Here is a 26,608-nt window from a genome sequence, read left to right as displayed (position 1 = left end):
AGAGAGCACTTTCCCATTGAGAACCTGATAATCAAGCATCTATAACTGCATCAAAGTATGACTGGCTCATCTGGTTCCAACTTTAAGGCCTTTCACTCCTGCCTTGGAAGAAAGAGAATTTAGTTCAACTCTGTGCCTCTGAATGCTTTATCAGGAGTAAGTAGCTTTGAATTTTAGTCTTGATACAGTTTCAGAGCAAAAGCTTCCTAAGGGTTGGCTCTACTAAGCAGACACAGCAGGAAATCCAGCTGTGAGTTGCTCTGTAGGTTTGGCTGTTTGTTGAAAATATCTTTTGAAGTTCTCAGATTCATACCCTATCACACTAAAAAGCAACACCAGGTAGCATCTCCTGGCAATGTTCATGTACTTGCTAATAAGGACTCCTCAAAACTATCAAGTTGCTACATACAATTCTTAAACAGTGGAACTCTTATAAAGTAACTATTTGCATTTTATTTCCACCAACCTGTGATAAAATTTCACACTGTTCAGGTAAGATTGCATTTTTAACCCATAAGACTGCACTTTTGCCCAAAGCAGAAACAGAAAAAAAAAGCCATTTCCTATTGTGATACTTGTCACAACAATTTGCCATTGGCCCATTTCTAGGTTTTATTTTCTTAGAATGCATCAAAGCTGGCAGTCTGGGACATTTGAAAATGTAATTGAGCTTGATAGCAAGCGATACAGTTAATTCTGTTGGTAAATGTTGTGCAGTGCTAATTGCTAGTTCTAAATTTAACAATTAGTTTAGAAAATCTGAAGTGCAATTTATAATGGGATATAAGCTGCAGGCTTCAGCTTGTACCAGCTTTTTTATTATTATTACTTAGACCCGCTTAGGAGGATGCAGCAGAAAATTTTAACCAAGAATCAAGATGCATGCCTAATTTAACTTCAACCAAATTTGACTATACATCTAGTAAATTTTCTATGGCTGCAAAACATGTTCTAACAAATTAAGCTTGTATCAAGTATTCTGCTTTCTACAGTTTTTAATTATACATTATCTGATACTGTCATTCTAAACTTCATTAAATTCTTTAAAATTGCCATTGTTGTTTTCTATAGGAGCAGTAGATTTGTACACGTCTGTGTTCTCCCTCCTTTTAAAGAGAAATGTTGCCATATTTCAGCATATGGTATTTCGAAACCTGGAATGATTCTTGCAGATTCTACTTTGGATATTCTACAATGCAAATGTCTTTGAGATAATAAAACATTAGCAGGAAAGAATTAAACCTGAGATGATAAAATTACATCATATTTTCCTCACATTAAAGATTTTGTGTTGCAGAATCACTGGATAGTTGAAGTTGAAAGAGATTTGGACACCTTTTAGTTTACTTGGAATTGTTCCACTCCAGGCTGGATGGGGCTCTGAGCAACCTGGTCTAGTGGAAGGTGTCTCTGCCCATGGCAGAGAGGTTGGAACAATAATAACCTTCAAGGTCCCTTCCATCCAAAATCATGCTATGAATCTATTCTATTAAATCCCCTGCTCTAAATAGAGTCAGTAAGTGTTGATGATCCAAGATTATGCCCAGAAATATTTTTGACTCTCCCTAAAGGTGGAGACTCCACAACCTTTCTGGGAAACCTGTTCCAATTTCATGTCATTCACAGTAAAAGAGTTCAAATGGAATCTCCTGTACTTCAATATGTGTCTGTGGCTTCTTGTTCAGTCACCTGAGTCTTCTTTTCTCCAGTCTGGATAACCCCAGCTCTCTCAGCCTCTCCCTGCTTAGGAGGAGCTCCAATTTCTTAAACATCTCAATGGCCTTTTGCTGGACTTCCTCCAATGTCAATATCTGTCTTGCTCTGGGAAGCACAGAGATGTGCACAGCACTCAGAGGTGTCCCCACTGCTGAGCAGAGGGTCAGGATCTCCTCCCTGGACCCACTGGACACGTTCTGCCCACTGCAAATGGGGAAACCAATGCCCTGGTTTGTCACATGAGTGCTCCAGAGGTTCATGGTCACCATGATGGTCCATAGGACCCACAGGTCCTCCTTTTCCAAGCTGCTTTCCAATTGTTGGGACCCCAGCATGTGTTGGTGTGTGGGATTGTTCCCCCCTGTGTGCAGGGCTCTGTGTTTCCCTTCGGTGTCACCATGAGGTCCAGGTTGTCCCATTTCTCCAGCCTGCTGAGGTTTTTCTGAATGGCACCACAACCAGCTGGTGCATCCATCACTCCTCCCGGTTCTATAACACCTGTAAATTTCTTAAGTGTTCACTTTGTTTCATTAACCAGGCCATGAATTAAGCTGCTACACATCATTGGACTCAATATTAACCCCTGGGATGATCCACCTATCTTTTCTACTTACTCTACATTTATCCTGATATTTGTCTCTTTCAAGTATGCAAATCTGCCCTTAGCCACCCTTTTCTGTTCAGATCTTTAGACAGAGTTCTGTAGAGATACTTTGGTTTTTTCATTGGCAATAAACATAAGTGGATTTACCAAGTTACATAACCCTACATAACCCTCACTTTTGAGAAAGGCAAGATCCTTGGCTAGGATAAACCACCATGTTTCATTACGTGTGTCCTGCCAGACTTGCACTGGCTGCATATTTGACTCCAAAAGCTCCTTTTGAAGTCAGTGAAGTCCTTATTGCTGTCCCCATGGAATGTGAAAATTTGCACTCCTGATGTAATTTTTTAGGTAGAACAGAGACAAGAATTTTCCTTACCAAGAAGGTATTAGATTTTTAAACTACACGGTTTAAACTACTGCTCTAGCATAAGAGAAAATAATGATGAAAGAATGATCACACAGTAAATAATTTTCAGCCCACAGAAAGAGCATTTTTGCTCTCCCACACAAGTCCAAGGGTAATAAAAAAACTCAAGACTGGTAATGATAGCTTGATTTTCTCCTGCACTGCCCCAGCCTAAATAGTGTAATTTTCCTGTCATATAAAAATATCTGAATGACAACATGGCAGTACTGTAGTTCTGTACCCTGCTTAGTATCGACCTTAGGTGTGAATTGCCAGTTCATTACTCTGAGGAGACAGTTACCTGTCTTCTCTTCCACTTAACCTTTCTTTACATAAAATAATTCAGATACCTTGTGCCTTTACCAGCCCTCCATCACAGTCCTCCTGCAATGCAGAACAAAAAAAAAAACTCGAGTGACCTTAATGACTCTTGCCCTGGTCCTCAGGGAATGGGCTGTGATGAAGTGAGATGTGCATCACACAACCACAATGGACGCAGCAGAAGGGGGAAAAGGGGAAGGATATTTCACCTTGCCTTCAGCTGTAGGATGTGCTTAATGGATTGAACAACTCACCGTGCCTTGTCCAAGCCTGTGCGCTTTCTTTTCCTTTCAGTGGCAGGTTCACAGTCTGACATCCATCTTTCTGAGTGAGAACAAAATAGGTTAAATGGAGTAAAAATGTTACTCTGCTAAAGATGACTTGCATCCACTACACCACCTGTTTCAAAGCAGTCTTGTGCAGGATTGCTGTGGCACTCGCATCACCAATCTGGAAATAATGCACAACTTCTGTGGCTTTGCTGTGACACCTTGCAAGACCTCTTTATTGAAAGCCAGATGAATTAAATGATCCTAAAAGCAATAAACTATATACTTTACCCTATCATCATTGAAATGAGCAAGATTATACTTCCAGCCACTTTCAGAGATTAAGGCTAGTTCCAAGTATTATGTGTGACTTTTAGTGTTCTCTTTGTACAGTACCAAAGGAACAATAAATTGTTACTACAGCTCATAAAATAATTGTAAATATAATATATCCCAGCTGATACAAATCAACTTTGTTAGGATTTTATATAACAAAGATGAGCCCTTAAATGATGAGCAGTATTTCACTCTTATTGGTTGAACTAGAGAAGGTTTTATCTTGCATTCCTGAAGAGTCAGTTAAGATATAACTTCCAGGGTTCTCATCAAATGGATTTAGAAGATTCTATATCAAAAAAAAAGAAAGAGAAGCAAAGGGTCAGTAGACTTTATGACGTAATTGTAAAAATGGCAGAGATAGTTTGGGTGTTTGTAAAGTTTCACCACTGGGCATTGCAATCATCATTTTATCTACTTTAAGTGCCCAACAAGGATTTCGATAACATTTAGATGAAAGAATACAAAATATTTTGATGATATTAGGTACGAACCAGGTAGGAGGCAAGGAGTTAAGCTGAATACAGGCAGCTTCTGAGCAGCTTTTCTGCAAAAGAAAGTATAAAAAATATTTTTCACATTTTACCCTTCAAAACTAATGCAATATTAAAAAGATAACTTCAATAAAACCAGAAAGAATTCACAACTAATAATGCAGAGTTTGTCCAAGGCCTGGTATGAGTCCTGTCACTGCTAGTTGCAAAGCTCTTATGCCTCCATGTATTCTTATTGTTTTTTAAAGCAATCTGGACTTGAAAGCAATCCAAAGCTACATTGTTATGTTGTAAATTGATGTATATCAGCGTTAAACCAGTCATTAGTGTGAAGGGAACCAGAAGAAGACAGGGAGGACATAAATAATTCAGCACATAGGCATCAGCATTCAGCATAATATTTTTCCATATGCTTCCTTTTTTAATATAAAAAGTAAATGTGCACACATATACACACACCCACACTTACAGACGTTATCTATCAACCTTTCAATTCTGAGCCTCTCTGAGATAATATCACTCAGATTTAATCCAAATTCTTTGTCCAGTTGTCTTCACAATGGCATTATTGTATCTTTTGTGTTTGGTGAGTAGAGGGACAAACATGCAAAGTCTGGTGTTGACTAAGAGGCACCCATGGTAAGGTTTTCAAACCTCTCAGGTTTTGACCTGTTGCTTTTATTAAGAATGCGATTTGTTTAAAATTAAATGCTTTGCACAATTTTAACCATCATATATTGTACTAAGATAAATAGACACCATTTATGTTCATACCTTTCATAGTTCTAATTGATTATCCTATGTGTTGAAAAAATACTCAGCAACTTTACAGAGAAATTATTTCTGCAACTAATCATAAGAGAAAGATGTCTCAAAAGGGATGTCTTATAACCCAAGAGTGTACAGAGAAGAGAAAAAAAAAAGGTCTCTTCTCTATTAAAGAAATAGAAATCATCATTTTTTAAAATCCAATTTTCTTTTACAATTTTCCCTGTATTTAATGTACAAGCTGCACTGAGTGAAAACTTAATTTGAACCAGGCAATGTCATTTTCAAATTTATAATCAATAATAAAAAAATGTTATCATGTATTTCTGGTGCCACAATGGAACATTTATGAAGCTGTATCTGTCCACTCCCATTTGCATGAAATATTTGTGGTCCTGCCATGAGTCACAAACCTCAGGACTTAAATTTGAAACACATGCTTCCTAATAGCCTCTCTTTAATAATGTATCTGTGTTCCTAATCAATGTGAGTGAAATGTTTTCATAATTTAATAATAAAGTGGGTACATTCAGAATCTTGAACAGGTGAGGATAAATCATGTTTGCCTGTGAATAACAGCTTTTATCATTTACTCAGTGGGATCATAATGTATTCTTTCAATCTGCACCAAAGGTAGTAGCAGGAAGCTATTTTATAGATTTCTTGGTAATCTGAGCTGATGTTATACCTGTTACAGGACACTTCCAATAAAATAGAAACACAGCAGGATGAAAAAAGATACAAATGGTGTATTTATACCAGTCAATAAAAGCATGACTCTGAAGTAATAGGAAATTTGTTCATGAATTGTGAAGTACCAGTGGCTCAGTTGGTAAGGTATTAAAGTAATTCGTGTCCTGCCTTTGTAACTTTTTCCTACAATTGTACCTTTAATTTGCTGTCTCATTTTCATTGACAATGAGAAAAAGTAAGCCAGGTACATTCAGGGACCTTAGAATCAAAGCAGTTTAGTGGAATGAGTTTTTATTTTGTAGATCACTCCCTGTAACAAGAAGGAAGTCTAGCACACATGGATACATGAACTCATTTCTAATGGCTCAAATTCATGTTTTAGAACTTGTATTTTAATGATGCAAGACATATTTTGCTTGAGATGCCAGGTCTACTTAGCAACAACTTAGCACAGAATTGCTTCCAAAAATGTTAGCACTGTGAGCTGCTCTCTGCAGCTAATGCATGTGAAGAAAAAGTTTCCTCCTCTTTGCTGGAACTCTGCAGTTTTTGTGGGTGCTGCCATTAGGCACAAAGGTTGCCATTTGGGCTCAGTTTGCAGGGCAGAGTCAGTAATTTGGGAAAAAGTGTTACAGATATGGAAGTTAATAGGGTGTGCCAGACTCTGATCTTGGTCACACTGCTGAAATTCAGATATTCCAGAATGAGTAAAAGTTATTCTGCTTTATGGTTACTCTCAGTAAGTTGTGATTCTCATCAGAGTGAGTCTTAAATTATTTTTAAATCAGGAAATGAAAACTAAGTACATTGAAGGGAAAGCCATACTGCATCAGAAGTGTAATTTCTATGTTTGGCTGCAGGTGATGTTTATAGCTCAGCTATTCTCTAAATTTTGTTAAATAAAGTTGGTTTGGCACATTTAGGTGTCTAGTCTCTATTATTGTAACTGTATATTTTTTGAATTATTTTAATGTCTAAAGGAATATTTCTCTATTGCTTTTGTTTTACCACATGTACATTTGTTTATTTCTTCTTAGATAGGAAATTCTGATTTTCATAAACATGTACTTTTAAAGCCTAACCACATGCAGACTATAAGAGAATGATTTTTCTACCTTCTATGGGAAAAAAGAAATCATGAGTGGTATAAATTTTGCATCCCATTTCCTCTTTAGTATATAAATCTTGTGCAAAGGAAATAGGGCCTCCATTATCTCTTAGAGATGAAACAGCTTCTAATATGGATAGTCTGCATTCCCTCTGTCATGTTCCTGGGGGATAGGTTAATAAATAATGAACTAAATGTCATATTTTGAAGTCTCTTAGTTCATGGTGATGCAGCTTTCTTACATGTTTATTAAATTTCAATCTTCATTAGACAAGGTTAGTGGAGAAATTAGGTCCCTCTTGTACTGACTTAGTAATGTAGAGCCATAAAATAAATAAAAAGCAGATATATTTTTGCACTTTTTAATCATCTGTGGGTCTTCCCTTCATTCTGACTGTGCCAGATATACTTCCTAAGAGTGAATCAGATGAAATATTTGTCAAATTTTGACACTGTCAAAGGTTAAAAAGGGAAAAGGTTTGAAATTACATGCTGTATTTGAATTAATTATTTTGAGCTACTGACAAACAAATCTGACAAAACTCCTTATAAAAGCTCCTACTTAGCACAAAATGCCCAAGATCTTGGGATCTGTTTGGATCCCAGGCATGGAATACAGAAGCAAAGAAATTCTCCTTAATAAAAATTATGATCTCAAAATTAAAAGTTGCAGCTGGAAAAGGTGAGAAACAAAACCCCACTTGAGAGGCCATTTTGTTATAATTACAAACACACAACTCCAATAGTAGCAACATGTACAATCACACACGAGCAATCTGTTAAGCCAGTTAAGTACAATATATGTAGAAAATAGTTATAGTTAATTCTATAGGAAATAGTTATAGTTAATTCTATAATTAAGAAATAGATTTTGTAAAACCATAAATTTGAAATGGTGTCATAGTTGAGAAACTATTTGCTAGAAAATAGCAAAAAAACTTCTGAAGAAAAAGGAAAATAAGAAATACTACACAAATATAGTATTGTCAGTGGCAAGATACCTGTCCACTTAGGAGGAATTTGAAAATTACTAAACTGTTTCCTCTGGTAATAGATGGAAAATCATTATTCTGTTGGAATTCATATAGAAACTGTAAGGAAGGTCAGCTAAAAAGAGACAAAGTGAGTAAAATAGTGAAAGAGTTATGAGATTGGAAAAATGTTATAGATGGATCCTGGTGTTGGAGTGGTTGGATACAAGTGTGGAAAAGGCTGTGAGGAGAATTATTTCTGCTATTTTTGCCACTTGCCATAGAGTTTAGGCCTCTGTAGGAAAAGAGAATGCAGCTGTGATCTCTCCTGTGTGAGGAAGGGGCTTTCAGCCATGGGCAGACACCAGCAGGATGAGCAGTCAGGATGAGCACTGGAGAGAGCATTTCCTTGCAGAAGGACACAAAGAGAGTTTGGCTTGTTTAGCCTTGCAAAACACAGACAAAGACAGGATGTGATTGCTCTCTATAAACTTATCAGGTGGGTAAACACCAGGGAGAAAAACTGCTTAAACTAAAGAACAATGTTGGTCCAAGAACAAATAGTTATAAATTGCCCATGAATAAATTTAGGCTGGAAATTAGATAAATTTTCTAATCCTCTGGTGGGTAAGATTCTGAAACAGTCTTCCAGAAAGAATAATAAAGGAAATGGGGAATCTAGTAGGTTTTAAGAAGGGGTATTAAATAGTTTTTGAAAGGGATTATATGGTGTAGGTACCTGTGATGAGCAGATTGGATTCAGTGGCCCAGTGGACTGTTTCCTATTTTATAAGCAGATATTCCAGTTAGACTGATTCCAATGCATTATATCCAACTCTTTACTCATGGGTGTCCTGTTTGAGTGGATAGTGATACAAATGGATGAGTCCTCCCTGACAGCCCTAAACCAGAACTAATAATTTGCTTTTCTGGTGTATTTTATGTGAACCTGAAGGTAAAAGACATCAGAAGATGGAAACAAATGGAACATTTAAAGCAGATTGTTAGCTGAACAAAACAAATCACAAAGAGAACAAAAAGACACTTGATGCCCCCAAGAAAATGTTCATTTTACAAATATAAAAACTCAACAGTTAGATGGAGAAATATGAAGAAATAATGAGACTCTTTGGTCAACATGCTGACTAGCTGTGTTAGCATGTGACAAGCTGTTTATAAATATGTTAAAGGTGAATTTTGAGGAAAATTGGGTGATGGTATTTATGTGGATTTGCTTTAAATTTTGTATGGCGGTGAAAGTGGGAAGGCAGAAGAAGGTAGATGCAGGGTAGAAGAGAAGACAGAAGTGTGAAGAGAGAGGTGATAGGCACGGCTGCAGGAGGTATGAAATTGCAGGGAATTGCACTGAATGCAAGGGAATGCACCAAGCAAGAAAAACAGAATAGTATCAAAATGACAACAAACAGAAAGCAAAGTTTGAGATGCCATTTCAATTGGACACAAGCAAGCTAAAATTTAATGTCTCAGGGGAAAAAAGGTGGTGTGCAAAAGCAGCCCAGAAAACTTCAGAGAAACTTGAGTCTGAAAATGTGACTCTATCATGAAGATATTGCACATATTGGGAATTAGTAATTCTAATAGGATCCTTAAATTGTCTATAAATAGATATTTCAGATGGTGTCAGATGCTCAATTACCTTTGACCCACAGTAAGCCACAAGCTCTTCAAACACTCATATGGGTGTTGTTAAAAATGCTCTCTATAAAACCCAGGTCTAAAAGTTGTCTTTAGAAAAGATAGGACATTTCATGGGTGTTTTCTTCCTTCTGCATTTCTCATGGAAACCAATTCATGTCAGACCTAGCATTTAAGTTTTCACTGTCTACAATTATAACTTCAGAGAATTATTTCCTTTGATAGATATGTTCTGCTTCTTGAGCATGGCCTTTATGTACTCAATCTACCCCCTTTTTCTCCCAAGTGATATTTAGCAATTATTGTTACTTAATTCCTGAATGAAAAATTACAGGGCCCTGCTCTGTAATTATCAATGACCTTTTGGTGTAGAAAAATGCAGCCGATGGGATGCGATGGGACTGCCAGAGGCAGCCTGAGTATTTGGACAGATATCAACAAGAATGCTGCCCCACCCCCTGAACTGCCCTTTGTTGGAGCCCAGTGCAGATGTAGGGTGAGCTTTGAACAAACTTTTCTGATTGCTGCTTGTCATGAGGCATAATGAGGAGGTGACAGTCAGCAAGGAGCTGCTATCTATGCAAAAGCCCAGAAAAAAGCCTTGCCAAGCCCAAAGCACTAAAACCCCTGATGGAAGCTTCCTTCTCTGCTGATTCCACATGTGATTCTACATGGAGTCACCACTGTTGATTTGTGTTTAGTGCAATAAATAGACATAGCAAAGAAGAAATATCTTCTGTAATAGTCATTGAGTGTTGCTATATGGGAACCACCCTTCCTGGGGCAAGGCTTACCCTCTGTTCATAGAGGGAGCAGCACAATAATTTTCTGAGCTTTGAAACAGAGTTGGCCCATGTGCTTCCACAAACATTATTCCTCAATTCATCCATTTAAATTTGTAAATAGGGCACTTTCCACATATGTCCATTGCTGTTCCTGTATTCTTCTGCTCAGAAGGTCCTAACACTTCAGGTACTCCTTTTATTACTTCTGCTTCTTTTTCTAATCTGAGAAGAACGAAACTTAAAAATAAGTCTGCTTTTCTAGTTTGACAAGATTTTCCTCAGTCCACAGTTATACTAACCCACATATGTCTGGAAGAACCCATCATTCCCTTAGAAAGTGAAAGCCATTTCTTTAATGGTGCAAAATTGCCATGTATTCCTTGGTTACTCAGATTTTAACAGCTTTTCTTTCTGAATCATTTGCCCTGCTAAGTGCTACATTCATAGCAAAACCTGTCACCATTTTTGTGGCTATTGTGTTGCAGAACCACAGTGCCAAAGCACCACCTATAACAATCTGCATGTTGTTTATGTGTAGGTAGATCCAGGGGCATGTGCAGCTAAGATTTTCATACCTATTTGACACTGTGACAAGCAAAAATGCCTTAAAATTGGACAGGATTGAGAAACTGTGAAGCATCTTCACAGAACCCATGCATCAGAAAGGACTATATATTTAAGGAATTTTTTCCATCCGCTGACTCAGAGTAAACTGTGGGAGCTGCTTAAACCACACCATTTAGGATGGGAAGTGAAGGCGACTTTTGTCTCAGTGGTAGGAATTTAATTATCCCTTTGGAAATCAGCCAAGATCCTGTATCTAATAAAGACGTAGTATTCCATATCAAACGATGCAGATTTTAAGGACCACATGTCGCCAACTTTCCGCTACCCTTCCTTATTAAAGACATTTTCAGCAGCCTCTTGTCCTGTGATAACATAGACATTACCTCAGGCTTGACACAGACTATCAGACTGCCTAGTGAATTCATCCACTCTGGTGCTTTGTCTCACAGAGAGGGCTGCTGTGCACACACCCTCCAAGCTGTACATCCCACATATCCCACTAATCCTGGAAGATCTGAGGAGATAACTCCTGAGGCTGAGTGGCCACGGGTGGTGGGATGATACTGAGGGTAAATGAGAGGAGAAATCTGAGAGTCAGGAGCTTTGCTGCGAATCACCACCACATCCAACCGACATGATATATTAATTTATGATTAAATGTTGACTTTTTTCCCCCTAAGGATATTTTGTCTCCTAGACCGGCACAGTTCATTAGTTAGTTGCTGTGTTTGATTCACTTATTGTCATGCCTTTGATCACTTTCCATACAAATGAGCATATCAGAGTAGATACCAAAAAACCTTTGTGCTTCTTTGTAAAGGAAGGCAGAACATTTCTAAGCAAGGAACAGCATTTTCTCAGCCTGAGTCTTTGCTTTTCATGACAATCCCCTGATTTCATTGAAACTGATGAAACTTGCTCAGAATCTATGTTTTGTATCATGATGGTTTCTTTTCCTGGCATCTACTATATCAGCAAGATAACCAGTCTTATTTTCATCAGTCTATCTAGAGATTATTAAAATGAGTAATCCTTGCTACTTGAGATGAAAAACTGGGATTTTTAAAAAAATCTAGGTGAGATAACATCAATGCTATTTGTACACTAAGTCTATATGAACTCTAAATAATTATATTTCCTTGCTTAAATATAGTGCATAGCAGAATTCCTGTTCTGCATCAGCCCTCAAAGGATAATGGTGTTTCTATTTGTCAGAAAAAAAAGATGTAGAAAACATGTAGTTTGTAAGAAGCCTGATTAGAATTTAAGTACCTGATTTCTAGTGTAATTTCCTTTACCTTAGTTACCAATTTGTTGAAGTTTCTTACTAAAGCCAGCAGGTGTTTAATTCTTTACAAGGTGTTTTCTAACTTTTTATAGCCATTTAAAAATAAAATTGTTCAGTACAAAAAAAAAAAAAAACAGAGCTGGAAATACTTTTTAGGAACCTTGTCAACACTGATGATCTGCAGATGATATCAGCTTGTTAAAATGCACCATCAACTTTATAAAACATTTCTTAACATTTCTCACAGCTTTTGCTATGAATAGCACCTAAGACTCCTGTAACTGAAGGATTAATGTATTTTTTAAACCTGCCTCTTTAATCTTTCAGTATTCCTCTGAGCATTTGTCAGAACTTTGTGCTTACACACCTTCATTAACTTGCCTGTACAGTCACTCAGTTTGGATTCGTTTACTGTAACTTCAACCATCTAGAAGTTACCATGGGGAGTAAATGAGCTTTCTGCAGGGACAGCTGATCCCTCACTAGGACACAGGTCTGATTCACATGGAATTATTTTCTTCTGAAGTTATCTCTCTCTGCTGACTACAGAGGAAGCTGAGGCAACAACCTCTAAAGAAACACCAAATATTTTAGCAGCTAAAATGATGAGACAAATTTCTTTGCCTTCTGTTTTGTTTACGCAGTTGAGTTACAGGAGAGGGAAGGACAAGTTTCATTTTTTTAACAAGGTATTAAGAGTATGCATCAAACAGCAGAGACAAAATTGCAAATTATTTTGACTCATAGTTTTAAATTAACAGTAATGGAAATTATGTCCCTCCCCCTACATTCATGCACATCACTGGAAACTGCCTATGACTTCATTTCTATATCTTAGAGACAACTGCCCTGCTGCAGAGCTAAGACGCAGTTGAGGTATTTGTCCCTTGATAAATTTTGTTGTAACTTGATATAATAACTAAGCTGGGTTTGTCACCAAAAGGATCATTCCTCTTTCCCCATGCATTCATAAAATCAGAGAATCATAGATTCACTTAGGTTGGAAAAAACCTCTAGGATGATTGAGTCCAACCTTTGACTGAACACCCCCATATCTACTAAACCATAACACTAAATGCCATATCGAGTTCCTTCTGGGATACTTCCAGGGATGGTGACTCCACCATTTCTCAAGGCAACCCTTTCCAGTGTTGGGCAACCCTTTCAGTGAATACTTTTTACTGACGTCCAACCCGAAGCTCTCCTGGTGCAGCTTGAGACCATTGTCTCTTGTCCCATCATTAGTAAATTCCCTAACTCTTCATTGACTAAAGTTTGTATTGAGTGGGGATTCAATACCAAACTATTTTCAAATTCAGTTTTTTCTTAAATTCACCCACTGACCTTGCTCACCAAGTGAGTGATGGGAACACACTGATTGGGTAGGCAATGGGAGGAAGAGATGGACTGTTCCCATTTGCAGCCTTCAGCATTTCTATATATATGGCAAATCACATCCTAAACAACACTGCATGGTTTGGAACTCGTAAACAAAAACGTAAGCACAAATACAATATTCAGATAATCATTCTTTGCTTTACATCTTAAGAGAAATGAATTTTTTTTTATTTATTTATTCTTATCCTCTATTATTCAGAAGTGCGCACTGATGAGGTTTCAACCCACTGAAAATAAATTCTTCACTCTAAGCTTGTAACTGGATGATGCAAATATCATAACAGGCTGCTGTCCCTCTTTGGGTTTTACAACTCCATTTAGTTTGGGATGAAAAGCCCAATCTTTCTTTATCCATGCTGGAGGATGGAGAAGGAGGGAACATAATCAAATTATGGTCAGGAAATTCATCAAAAGCACATCACTCCCAAAAATTGTAGTCAAACATACAAAACATTCCCTTTCAAAATATGTTTCTGCATTGCTTTGAAGTTACCTTTTGCCACTTAGACAGGATTTTATATCATTAATGATCTATCTTGTTCATACATTACTTTTTATGGCCTCTGTTCATTTCACATTGATTTTTCCCTGACATATTAAGGTCTGAGTCTCAGACCTTAGGCACTCTGCAAATGTAAATTGCGGTACAGAAAATAAAAATGCCAAAATCAGTTTGTTCCTGCCAAGTCATAACTCAATAATATCTACCATCTATGAAAATAAAATCCATAAATACTTCTTAATATCTACATTAGCTTCATAGAGCATAGTCTGTAAATGCTGTAAACCACTCCCTCCTCTGATGCATGAAGTTGCTTAATCCAGATGGTAGGAGCATTTTTTTTAATGAGCATTAGTATTAAAGTGCTGATCAAAGTGAATCTTCAAAGCTTCCCCATGTCTAAGCATTTGCAGGATCCTGGGTGATCTGCATATAGTCTTGTCACTGTATTTCAGACTGTTTGGGTGATGAACTTCATGTTGAATACATAAACAAGACCGGATTGCAGCAAGTGTGCTGTGCAAACACTGCAGTGTGGAGAAGTTCTTTCTCTCCCTGGCTACCAGAGAAATTCTGGAAAGACCTTCATAAAATCAGCAGGAATTACTAGAGGAAGAACTGAAGGTGGAAGAATGTAAAAAATGTATCTGACTAGTTTTGATGAAAGAGTGTCTACAACTTATGAATAAATTGGTCTAAAAAATCGCTTTTAAGTCTGTGTCCATTTTCAGCAGGCCCGTAACCAATTTTCATTATGGGTTGTACAGCACCCACAGATAAAATTCACACCATGGTGTCTTCCTGTCTTATGCATATTCAAGTAAATATATCATTTATGATGTGCTTCTTCCTATTCATTTGGAAGATGGAGGAATATTTTTCAACACATTCCACAGGGACATATAGAAAACATTGATATCCTGGTAGGCATGAACCTCACAGTGGTTTGAGAGTTTAATTTGCACAGCAAATAAGAAGTATAATGTACATGAATTATAATGCAAAATGGCTGTTTAATTCAAGAGACATCCAAGGATTTAGATGGCTGCAGATATATACAATATGTATGAGGAATATAAGTATATCCATATTTTGAGCAGGAGGACCTGATGTCTACAGGGATTTCAGTATTACAAAAATGTAACACTAGGTCTCTTAGCATCTCCTGCAAGTACAAATCCATCTTGATCTTTAAGACATCATTTCAATTTACTTTAAAATTCAGGAATTCAATTTATATAATAAATGGATACTTTTGTCCATAAAACACAAATTCACTGAGTGTTTCAATGGAGACCAAATAGGAGGAACACAGAATGAAAAAGCATTGGGTAGCATCTAAGAAAAAGCTGATGAGAGCAGGACAATCTGTCTTTACATCTTCTTTAGCTCTTCCATGTGGATTCAGCCTAGGAGACAGCAGGGTGAGCTCAGGAAATGGGTAGGTAGGAGCTTTAAATGGAAATATAGTAGATTTTAACAAGATATTAGAAATAAATTTTTCTTTGTGGGGGTGGTGAGGCCCTGGTACAGGTTGCCCAGAGAAGCTGTAGCTGCCCCATCCCTAGAAGTGATCCAGGCCAAGTTGGACAAGTTTTGGAGCAACCTGGGATAATGGAAAGTGTCCCTGCCCACAGCAGAGGGTTGGAACTGGATGATCTTTAAGGTCAGTTTTAACACAAACTGTTTCATGATTCTGTGATTCTATGAGATGCTCTCTGCGCAAAAACATCCTCTCCCAAATTTGACAACAATTTTCATGGAATTGAAGGCTCCATATTACTAACTTTCAGGGGGATGTCTTTGCAGCCATATTAAGGGAAACCCATTTGCGTTGGATGAATTTGGGGAACCCCTACACAACTCATATGCAGCTTCCCCCTTTGCAGTGCTGGGTTGGGGGCCTGCTGCTCACTCTTCCTGGGGAAGAGTGCAGCTGGAAAGACAGAAAAATCAGGATAATTTTGCCCTGCAGGTGTAACTTCTGTTCACACCCTCCTGCAGGCATTGTGCTCTGCTCTGCACATCAGCAAAGTCCTGTAGGCTGACAATGGTGGTGAGCCCAGAGGCTGACACAGCCAACTTCCTTTTCATCTGAGCATTGATTTCTGCAGCTCCTTTCACTGTGGTTCATCTGCTGACAAAGTTTTCCTCCCATAAGAGACAGCAGATTTCTTCATTGCTATTTTGTGGGAATCCAGAGCTTCCTCTGGCTGCCCTGGAAGGTCTGGGACCCTGGCAGGGGTCAGGAACCCCCCTGGACAGAGGCCCCAGAGACACTGACTGTGATCTCTGGCCATGGAAAAGAGTTTCCAATCTTACAGGATGAATTACAAGCTCTGAGTGTTTGATATAAGTAATAATTAAGTGTGGCACGGGTGCAAAAATAAAATTTTAGGATTCTAGATAAGGGGTCCAAAGGGGACAAGATGGAGGAAATTGGGTGTGCCTTGTCCTTTTTCTCCTCCTTCATGCCCTCCATGTCTCACTGTGGTGTTGGCATTTTTCTGTTGGTTCAGGCTGGGGACACACTGTCCAACGTAGGTGACAGATATTGGCACGTTCTTGTAAATCCAGCCCAGGGAGTTTCTGGTATTTAATGTTTGTAACATCCCACTGAGGGCAGAGCCCCACACGCTGCCCTGCAGGACAGAGCTGGGCAGGGCAGCAGAACATGTGAGAGATAAACAGAATAAACAACCTGGAAACCAGCACCGACCAATTATGGCTTCTGCTTTGGCAGCGGGGCTGACAGACAGAGACTTTCTACAACCTCAGAATCATCAATACCTCAGATTCCGACACTATTTCTTCTCTAGCTGTGAAAATCAAGCTCTACAGTCATGCTTCCAAAGCTCCAGGGTGAAAGAGCCTTTCACTGCATGAGGAAGAGGTAAAGGTGCTATTTCTCTCATGGCTTGGTATGGAATTGAGACATCTCTAAGGACTCTTTTCCTAGAAACTGTATTTAAGGGCAGATAATGCACCAATTAATGGAAGATAAACAAATCAATTATGCTTGGTGGGAGATGGGACAGTTCACAGAGTCACAGAATCACAAAATGTTTTTTTGTTGAAAGAGACCTTAAACCTTATCTGTTTCCAATCCTCCTGCCATGGGCAGGGACACTTTCCACTGTACCAGGTTGCTCCAAGCCCTGTCCAACCTGGCCTTGGACACTTCCAGTGGAATAATTGGACATTAATCTTTAAGAGCACCCTGCAGTATCTGAATTTTAAGCCTTTTGTAGTTTCTCAGAGAGAAAAAGGAGAAAATAACCCACATCATCTGAAAACCGACATATTTCACTTGATAAGGATGTAAAATAAAACTTCCATTCAGAAGGACTGAGGCAGGCCTAGGCCAGCCTCAAATGTAGAAAAATATTAAAATATTAATTATGTGTTTGTTTGCTGATATAATGTATCTGTATTAATTGAAAGCAAAATAACTGGGAAGTTGAAACTATTCTATATACACAACCATGAAATACTCAGTAACTGCTTAAAACAAAAATATATGTGTGTAGATAGATGATAGATAGATAGATAGATAGATAGATAGATAGATAGATGATAGATAAATATATCTCAGAGCTGCTATTTCTAGGCTTTGACCAGCGCTTTTGTGTCAAAGTTTTGAAACTAAACCCATACCTCATAAAGATTTTTTTTCTTCTCCTTTTAAGCACACATATTAGATAATCTGCTTGTCATTCAGGGCTTTTTGATGGCTGAAAAATTAGCTGTGCCATTTTAGGAAGACAAAGGATTACACGGAAACTGGATGTGTTGACAAATTCATGGAAGTTTTCTGGTACCACCAGGGTCCTGTTGCAGGAAAAGACAGGTTAGAGCAGCTGAAAAACTGCTTCAAATGACGCAAGAGGATGAAGAGATAAGAGGATGAAGAGACCAAAGGATTTGACAAGTGAAAAACCATTTTAGGTCCCTTTTTGCAGTTATGCACCGCTGAAAAGCAAACAGACGCTTTGTATCAAATGATCCTTATGGATTTTAAAATAAAAGCTCCTTTGTAAGAGCTTGCAACTCACTACATGCCCCTAACTGCAGGCACTGCACTCAGTTATGATGCTGAAACATCAGCTGTGTGTTGAAATTCCATTTGTTAATTTAAGTGATCTATGGAAAAATTCCACATGAGGATGGTAGACTCAGTCCTGCAAGAGAAGGACACAGACATCCTCATCTGATATTGTGCTTCTTCACAGGGGTGGTAAGGACTGAAAGTAATAACAGCAAATACTCATACATCTACACATTTCTTCAATTACTTCATTTTTGCTTAGCAGTCTCTTATCTAAATGGGATCTGTTCTCAAATGAACACTGAAAAGACTTGGTAAATCAAATTTCAAGTTGATCTGACTGCAAATTTTCAGTTAAAAGCATTCAGATTGGATGATTGGAGCTAACCACTGCTCAAAAAATTGGCTAAAATCCTCAAGGAAAAGTTCTATTTGTTTAGTAACCTTCTTAATAGAAACATACTTTGTCTGAAATATTCCATGGATGTTGAGTCACTTCAAAAAATCCTGACCAATACACATTTTGCTGACAGTGTAACCTATATGCCACAAGACCTTTGGATGTAAGTTATGTGTACAGATATTAGCCTTTAGTATTTTCATTATATAACATATGAAAAATTGGCAAAGTTCCTGAACAACTCTTTGAACTAGAACTACAGTTCTATCACAGAAAACTTTTGGACAGTGCAAGGTAGTGTAGATTTATGCCCAGTATCCTGCCAAGTCTTTTAAAGGTCTTCTACGCAGACATGCACACAGGCACACACGGAATGCCTCACAAATAAGATATTGCCATGATTCAAATACACCTCTTGCCAAACAGATGAAATCCATGCACTTCAACTATGACTATTTTGCCTATCAGTTAAACATGTTGCTTAAATAACTTATGCTCTTTGAAACAAGGTAGGAAGCAAAATCCTTCTTTGTGGTGTGGCTATTCCAAAGGCAAAAACAAGTTACTTTTCAGAAACATTTTTCAAAACCCCAAGGATAAATCTTCTCTGGCAAAGAGTTAGCTGCAGACAAAGAGGGGGTGGACTCCATCAGAGACAGAAAAATTCACACCTACTCTTGAGGTGGAGGAGGATTTCTTAAGATGGGGCTCCCAAGAGCCCCCTCCAGCACTCCATCATATGAGCACTTTGAAGATCTGTAATGGAGGAGCTGGAGCCATATTCTTCAAAAGGGAATGACTAGATATTTTGTTGTTATTAGACAACTTCAGCAAATAAAGGGCAAGCCAGTTAAATATTTTTCCTGTATTTCATGGAAGAGTTTTAAACTCTTTAAAAGAGTTTCCACTGACTGACAATGCAGTTTGTGAGTTTGAAATCTACCACTTGAAGAAGAAGTGCTTTTATCTCCTGAGGATAAGAGAAGCAGTGACCATAATATTCTGGAAAAAGTTGAGTATTCAGTGACACACCCCATCAACAAAAACAAAAACAAAAACAAACAAAAAAAAAAAAAAAAAAAAACAACAAACAAAAAAAAAAAAAAAAAACAAAAAAAAAAATTGTAGAGACAGGAAGCTTTCAGCTGTTTTATTTGAATGTGAACATTTATGTATAAAGCTGCCTTTATGCTTGATAAAACATAAATCTGTGAGAAAATTTACAAGTAGATTTACAAGACTGTATTTACAATGGTAAGGTTACTCCAGAGAGCTGCTGAAGCCAAAGGTAAGCAGAAATACACCAACTGACCCAAACAAAGATTGCACTCTCCATATGCCTTGTCTCATTTATGTCTCCAGATCCTTATGGCTGCAAAAAGTTCCTGATAATTCACAAAGTGCCCACATACATTTAGAGCTGGGTGCTGAGCCGTTGTCTCAAACTGTTTTTTTCAAGTCTGAACTACCAGATCACACCTTTCCCTGGAAAACAACTGAGAATTTAGATCCATTTGCTTTTCTCTTTAGATTGTGACATTTTTGAAATAGGACAAACTGTCTGCTAAAACTCCTGTTGAGTGCATTCAACTCATTTCACACAGAACCCATTGACAGGTTTCAGGTGGAAATGTATCCTGTTCATTATCAAGCCAAGGCTTTAATCGGCTGTCGCAGGGTGAAAGGCTTTGTTACAGCCAGTGTTAATCTGTCTCCCACTTCAGTGTTTGGTCTGCTGTACAAACCTGGGATTTTCCAGGAGGGTTTTGTGCACCCCAGATGGATTACAGTGCTTGACACAATGCCTTCAAAAAATGACATGCTCTTAAAATAACATGCTTTCACAGTTTTTTTGATCTTCAAGCTGAAACCAGAGAAGAGGATTTTTCATTTGCCTTAAACAAGAAATATGAGCCAGCATGTGAGATTACATGGGAGACTTGCAGAGCTCTGGTTAAAGAGAGTCCTGCCCACAGATCCCAAAGCATTGTTAAAAGGTACAGTATAGGATTAAAAAATTTAAAAACTGAACCAATTTGCCCACTCTGATTTAATAAGTTTGCTTTTCTGCATCACTGTAGATTTCTCTCCATCAAACCAATATAAGTGGGATATAAGGCTACCAAAAAGTGTCCAAAGGAAGGCCATGAAGGTGGTGAAGACACCTTCAGGAGAAGACACAGGAGGAGGAGATGGGGCCCCTTGGTTTGTTCAGCCTGGAGAAAAGGGGATTGTGGATAGACCTCAGTGCAGGTACAACTTCTTCCTGGGGGAAAGAGGAAGGACAGGCACTGATCTCTGCTCCATGTTGACCAGGGAAATGACCCGAGGGAATGGCCTGAAATTCTGTCAGAGGAGGTTTAGGCTGGATATTAGGAAAATTGGGATATTATTATTTTCACCCAGAGGGTGTCTGGGCACTGGAATAGCTCCCCAGGGCAGTGGTCACAGACTGAGAATGACAGAGCTCAAGAAACATTCGAACACTCAGAGGCACAGAGTGTGACCCTTGGGGCTGTCCTGTGCTGGGACAGGAGTTGGACTGATGATCCTTGTGAGTCATTTCCAACCCAGGTTATTCCATGCATCTATGAAATCACAGCTTCATCACTCTGTAATATCCATCATCATATATGATAACAAATAAGTATTTGATTTTCTTGTGTTTAACTTTGACTCTTCAGATAAATCTTGTTAATTAAATCATAAGTTTTTAACCAGGTATACATTTATATTATAGCACTTTATTGCTTCTATGTTAGTGGGAGTATATAAATGCAAACGTAAGGAAGCCAATGTGACTTCAACGTCTTGAGTGATAGGGTGTGAGAAAAATGCCAAGAGCAGTGATAAAAAAGAACAATGTATCTGAAAAGTTACAAGCGTTTCAGATGTAAACATGCTGCTAATCCTGTAGCATGCTGTGCCTCAGGGCAAGACTTAACCCTGCTTATTGGGGACTAATATTTAAAACACATAGGAATGCAGAGAGATGGAAACAGTTTTTTCTTTCAAATAAGTCACTTTATTCTTTTTTCCTGAATTAAGTAAACTGAGAGGAAAATATTCTGCTCTCAAAGGCATCACTTTTATGCAGGAAAAAGAGATGCTTTACCCAAAGTTGCTAGCATGTGACAACTAATTTGAGATTAATTTATGAAGGGCAAGGCTGTTCATCCATCTCCATGCAAGTTAGCAACCTGACATATTCAGTGTGAAAATCGCTGGCTGCCTTATCTCCTCTGAGATTTTTGCTTTGTTTTAAGCACCATAAAGTAAAAACGCCTTTTCTACCCTAATACTAAAATAATGAAACTAATTTCTTTTTATTGTAGAGAAAGGTTTTATTACTTCATTCAGACAAAAATCTTCTGACAAAATTCTTCTTTTCAGAGAAATTGTGAAAAGAAACATGTGATTTATTCTAGAATTTGTAGATTGCTCTTGATAGAAATATGTATTGCATATATATCAGTTAGCATTCCTTCCTTAGAGGGAAAACAAATAACACATTTCTTTAGAAACCTTATATTTAATGGGAGGGGGGAGAGAGAGAGGAGCAAAAAGGCGAAAAAACAGAAAGACAGTGAATGGAAAAGGAGGGGAAAAAAGAAACTTCAAGGTGCAATGATCTCATGTATTTGAAAATTCAGGAGCAAGAATAAAGTTTCAAAAACCACATCTAGAGAAATATTCCCCCCAGTACATGTGTTATTAATCCATTCAAATGTGTTGTAAAAAGATTTGAAAGTCTTAGAAGAGAACTTACAATGTTAGTCCAGATGGTGAATGAAGCATAGTCATGCCTTTTTCACTTAATAACAACCCACTTAGAGTGAAAAATACAGTCACACAGCAAAAGCTTTCATAAATAAGTAAAGAGATTTTCACCTCTAAAGTATATTCTGAAATTGATCCTTACAAAATCCCTTGAAGGGAATTTGTGTATAGAAAATGAACAGAGACATTTTTTTGTTGTGACTTTTTTTTTTTGTACCTGAGACAGAGAGAGTGGGACAGGCAAGAGAGGAAAAAGGCTCTTGTCATCTGTTCTTGACACTTGACCCCTGGGTAAAAGTGATCTGCTGAAGTCAAGGGTGTTCACAACATGGAGATAACATCTCTGTTGACAGATCTCCTGACTCAGGCCTCTTCTTGGGCCACTACACTGCAATAATTGTTTTCTCTGGCTATTTTTAATGTGAATTCCCTTTTCAAAATTGAAACAAGACATGACTTCCTGTGTTTTATTATTCCCTTTCTACTCCTCAGAAGATATCTGTGCTTTTTATGGCTAGTTGCATTATAGACTTCAGTAGGTTTTGTAGTGATTTGCAAAGTATTTGTAAAATGTCTTTGCAAAAACTAAGCTGTGATTCCAGTGTGAAGTTTCAGGCTAATCCCAAATTCACTAAACTCTGTTTTAACAGATCAAAATGTTTAAAAAGGTTTTAAACACTTTGGGGAAAGACCCTATACCAGTATAGATGGCAAAGCATTCAACTAGCTCTAGAGTCTATAAAAATAATTCCTTTTATTACTTAGCTGTTTCACAGATAATTTGAAAATAGGTCTGTTTCCTGATGATTATATTAAGGATAATTGGGAGAAAGTAATAGGACATCTTTATTGTCTATGAATTGATATTCCTCAATTATATCCTTTTTATGTGTATGTCCTGGTTGATTTTGGGTTTTTTGGTTGTGGTTTTGTTTTTTAACAAGGGAGCAATTTTGCCTTCCAAGTGTCTTTTCCAGGGGAAATGAACACATATCGTGCTTTTAGACCAAGTACTGCAGCACAATTAATCTCTGCACTGTCCTTTCCTAGCAGCCCAAAGTAGGAAATATATGCAGCCAAATTGTAAAGCTAAACAGCTAGCAGGTTTCTATATTTACAAGAATCAAAGCAGTTAAATGACTAAGCTGCCTCCTAATGTGGGTTATATTTGAATTTGGGGAGAGTGGGGGAAAGAATGGAACATTATTGCTTTAACAAGGTTTACTGCTAAACTGAACATATGTTGCTCATAATGTCACTTTCTAAATCAATGAAATTATCATTATAGAACATGTCGACAAATTAGACATGTAAAGTGCAAGCTGTATGTGGGTGAGATGTAATTTGGCTCTATAAAAAGAAATTAAACAATAAAATATCAATGACAGATGTAGTTAGCTAAAGGTTTTGAGGTTTAAATACCAATTTGCGAAAAAAAAATTATGCAGACCCTATCAGGGTACGAGATAAAAATACCAGCCTTCATGCAACAAGATGATTAAGTATTTGGACCAGATGTTCAGAGACCTTAGATGTGCCCTTTATTTAACTGGCAAGCATACTGGCAAGTCCTTAAATTTGTAAAATCCAAGTAATGAAGGTTAGCTCAGATGGAAGTAATAAAACAATCAAATATCAAGAGTCATTCATGTCTGTGCACTATACATCATGCAACAGTTCTGAACACGTATTAAAGGAATAGGCTTTTCTCACTATTTTTTAAAGAAACTCACTGGATTATTTCCTTCCCATTTAGAGTTCTCAAAGCAAATGCAGGAATTGAATGCATTCAATATGTTTCAGATACTTTTCCCACAGGTTTGCAGATTTTATAACTCGAATTTCAGCTAAAACTCTGTGTCATAATTCCTGGGTTATAGTTTTGTCTTGCAGCTGCTCTGTGGTTGTGGGCAAGGTGTTAAAGACTAAACAATAAAATGTGAGTATGATCCAAGAAGAGTGTCTTGCAGGTTAAAAGATGACTTCTGTTTTAGACACTTCTAACAACTTTGTGGGGTGATCACTCTCTCTGTATCTCATCTCTTCCTATTCATAAGCACCAGAATGACATAATCCAATTTTTTAGCTCATTTTCCCTCTTGGGCAGAGTCTCATTCCCACCATATTAGAGCTGCTGTGCACAACTGTGTTGTGGCAGACCAAGGTTGTTATCTGCAGTCTCATACCTTGGGGTCCTGGCCAGGCCATGCTGTGCAACAACCTCTCCTTCCTACACAACCCAGGGAAGCAGCTGTGGGGAGGAGTTTCCATTCAAATTTGGATTTTGACAGAGTGTGAAATGGGGACGTATCTCAAGCTCAGAAATACTGGGTGCCTGCCTTTCATGCAGTCACTCTGCTTGGACAGTGACAAGCAGAGATGGTCCTGATCTTGTTTAAGCCTTTAAGACATTGCCATAATATAATCAACAGCAATTCTGAAGGTATAAATAAAAGATAACATTCATGAGGTTTTCAGAGGGATGACATAGTGTGCATAAAACATTTGAATACCACAGACAGAGCAGATGAAAAGGGATCGAGCTCTAAAGAAGAAATCATTCCTTGATGGGCTAATGTAGCTTGGCAGTAGAATATGGGTTTCATCTGATCAGTGCAGGCATCTACAGTGTATAGAAAGCATCTCAGCTGTTCATCCCCACTCTTTGCCACCCTTATAGAATACAAAGAAAAATACGCTCCTCAGACACAGTTTAACTCCTCCAAAAATGAATCTTTAAAATTGATTCATTTTATCTGCAGCCTAAAAATACCTGTTCGTCACCATTAGGTCTGGAGAGAGGCCATGATGATAGCTCAGATGTGGACATCTAGATTAATATGAAAAGGCAAATATGTGCCAACCACAGTGACCATCAACTGGTAGCTTTTCAGCCTGCCTTGATACTGTACCCCAACCTTAAGAAACATTACAATCAGTTAAAAGGTTAACTAAAATAAGTTCTTGTAAAATACTAACATTAAAATTTACCTTTTCTTATGAGATACTTGATTTTCTGTTCCTCACAACTTAGGAAAATGGATCCATCCATATTAGTAGGAGAATATGCTCTTTGTGTCCTCTGTTACTCTTGCATAACATTCTCTGAAATATGGGTTTCAACACTTCTGTTACCATGGTGCAAAACACTTGTGTAAACCTGCAACAGGCATCAGAATTTGATTAATTCATCTCTACAAAATGCTTTGAGTTTCACTGGGTGGAAGATATTCAGCATTAGTTTGTTGGGCCTTCCATCATGAGGAGCAGCACCTTCCTGTACCTGCCTTGTATCAAATAAAATGTGGCCAGCAGGACCAGGGCAGTGCCTGGGTTCCTGTCCTCAGTGTTGAGGAGCCACACCTCAAATCCCACATTCAGTTCTGGCCCCTCACTATGAGATATTGAGGGGCTGGAGAAGTCCAGAGAAGGGCAATGGAGCGGGGGAAGGGGCTGGAGAACAAGTCTGAAGAGGAGCAGCTGAGGAAGCTCTGGGGCTCAGCCTGGAAAAGGTGGTTCAGGCTCTTGTTGCCCTCCAGAACTCCCTGAATGGGGATGCAGGCAGGTGGGGACTGAGCTCTGCACTCAAGCAGCAAGCCATGGTGCAAGGAGAAATGCCCTCAAGCCATATCAATGTCAGAATCTGTGGTGTTGATGATTCTGAGATTGTAGAAAGTCTCTGTCTGTCAGCCCCGCTGCCAAAGCAGAAGCCATAATTGGTCTGTGCTGGTTTCCAGGTTGTTTATTCTGTTTATCTCTAACATGTTCTGCTGCCCTGCCCAGCTCTGTCCTGCAGGGCAGCGTGTGGGGCTCTGCCCTCAGTGGGATGTTACAAGCATTAAATACCAGAAACTCCCTGGGCTGGATTTACCATAACGTGCCAATATCTGTCACCTACGTTGGACAGTGTGTCCCCAGCCTGAACCAACAGAAAAATGCCAACACCACAGTGAAACATGGAGGGCATGAAGGAGGAGAAAAAGGACAAGGCACACCCAATTTCCTCCATCTTGTCCCCTTTGGACCCCTTATCTAGAATCCTAAAATTTTACTTTTGCACCCGTGCCACACTTAATTATTACTTATATCAAACACTGAGAGCTGGTAATTCATCCTGTAAGATTGAAAACTCTTTTCCATGGGCAGAGATCACAGACAGTGTCTCTGGGGGCTCTGTCCAGGGGGGTTCCTGACCCCCTGCCAGGGTCTCAGACCTTCCAGGGCAGCCAGAGGAAGCCCTGGATTCCTACATACCAGGAAAGGTTTAAATTTAATATTAGGACAAATTTCTTTACCACAAGGGTTGCCAAGCCCTGGCACAGGCTGCCCAGTGAAGAGGCAGCATCATCATCCCTGAAGACCTTTCTAAAACATGTAGATATGGCACTTGGTCATGGTTTAATGGTGGGCTAGGCAGAGCTGCATCAAGGGTTGGACTTGGTGATCTTAAAGGTCTTTTCTAACCTTAACAATCCAAAGATTACAAAGATGAGTA

At 38.4% G+C, this 26,608-nt stretch overlaps 1 protein-coding gene and 1 long non-coding RNA gene across 7 annotated transcripts in view; one reads left to right on the top strand and one right to left on the bottom strand.

The window, feature by feature from the left end:
• Positions 1–25,903, bottom strand: part of LOC146763526 (uncharacterized) — a 28,539-nt gene extending 2,636 nt beyond the window's left edge. Inside the window, exons 1-2 of the long non-coding RNA XR_014951808.1 lie at positions 25,105–25,903; positions 3,305–4,202 (exon numbers count right to left, since the gene is read on the bottom strand). This is a non-coding gene — a long non-coding RNA (uncharacterized LOC146763526). The remainder of the gene's footprint in view (positions 1–3,304; positions 4,203–25,104) is intronic.
• The window catches only part of CELF2 (CUGBP Elav-like family member 2), a 547,425-nt gene that overhangs the window by 106,116 nt on the left and 414,701 nt on the right, over positions 1–26,608 (top strand). The window lies entirely within an intron of this gene.

The sequence above is a fragment of the Lonchura striata genome, chromosome 1A, assembly GCF_050655825.1.
Source record: "Lonchura striata isolate lonStrDom1 chromosome 1A, ASM5065582v1, whole genome shotgun sequence".
Taxonomy (NCBI): domain Eukaryota; kingdom Metazoa; phylum Chordata; class Aves; order Passeriformes; family Estrildidae; genus Lonchura; species Lonchura striata.
This window is presented reverse-complemented; position numbering and strand designations above follow the sequence as displayed.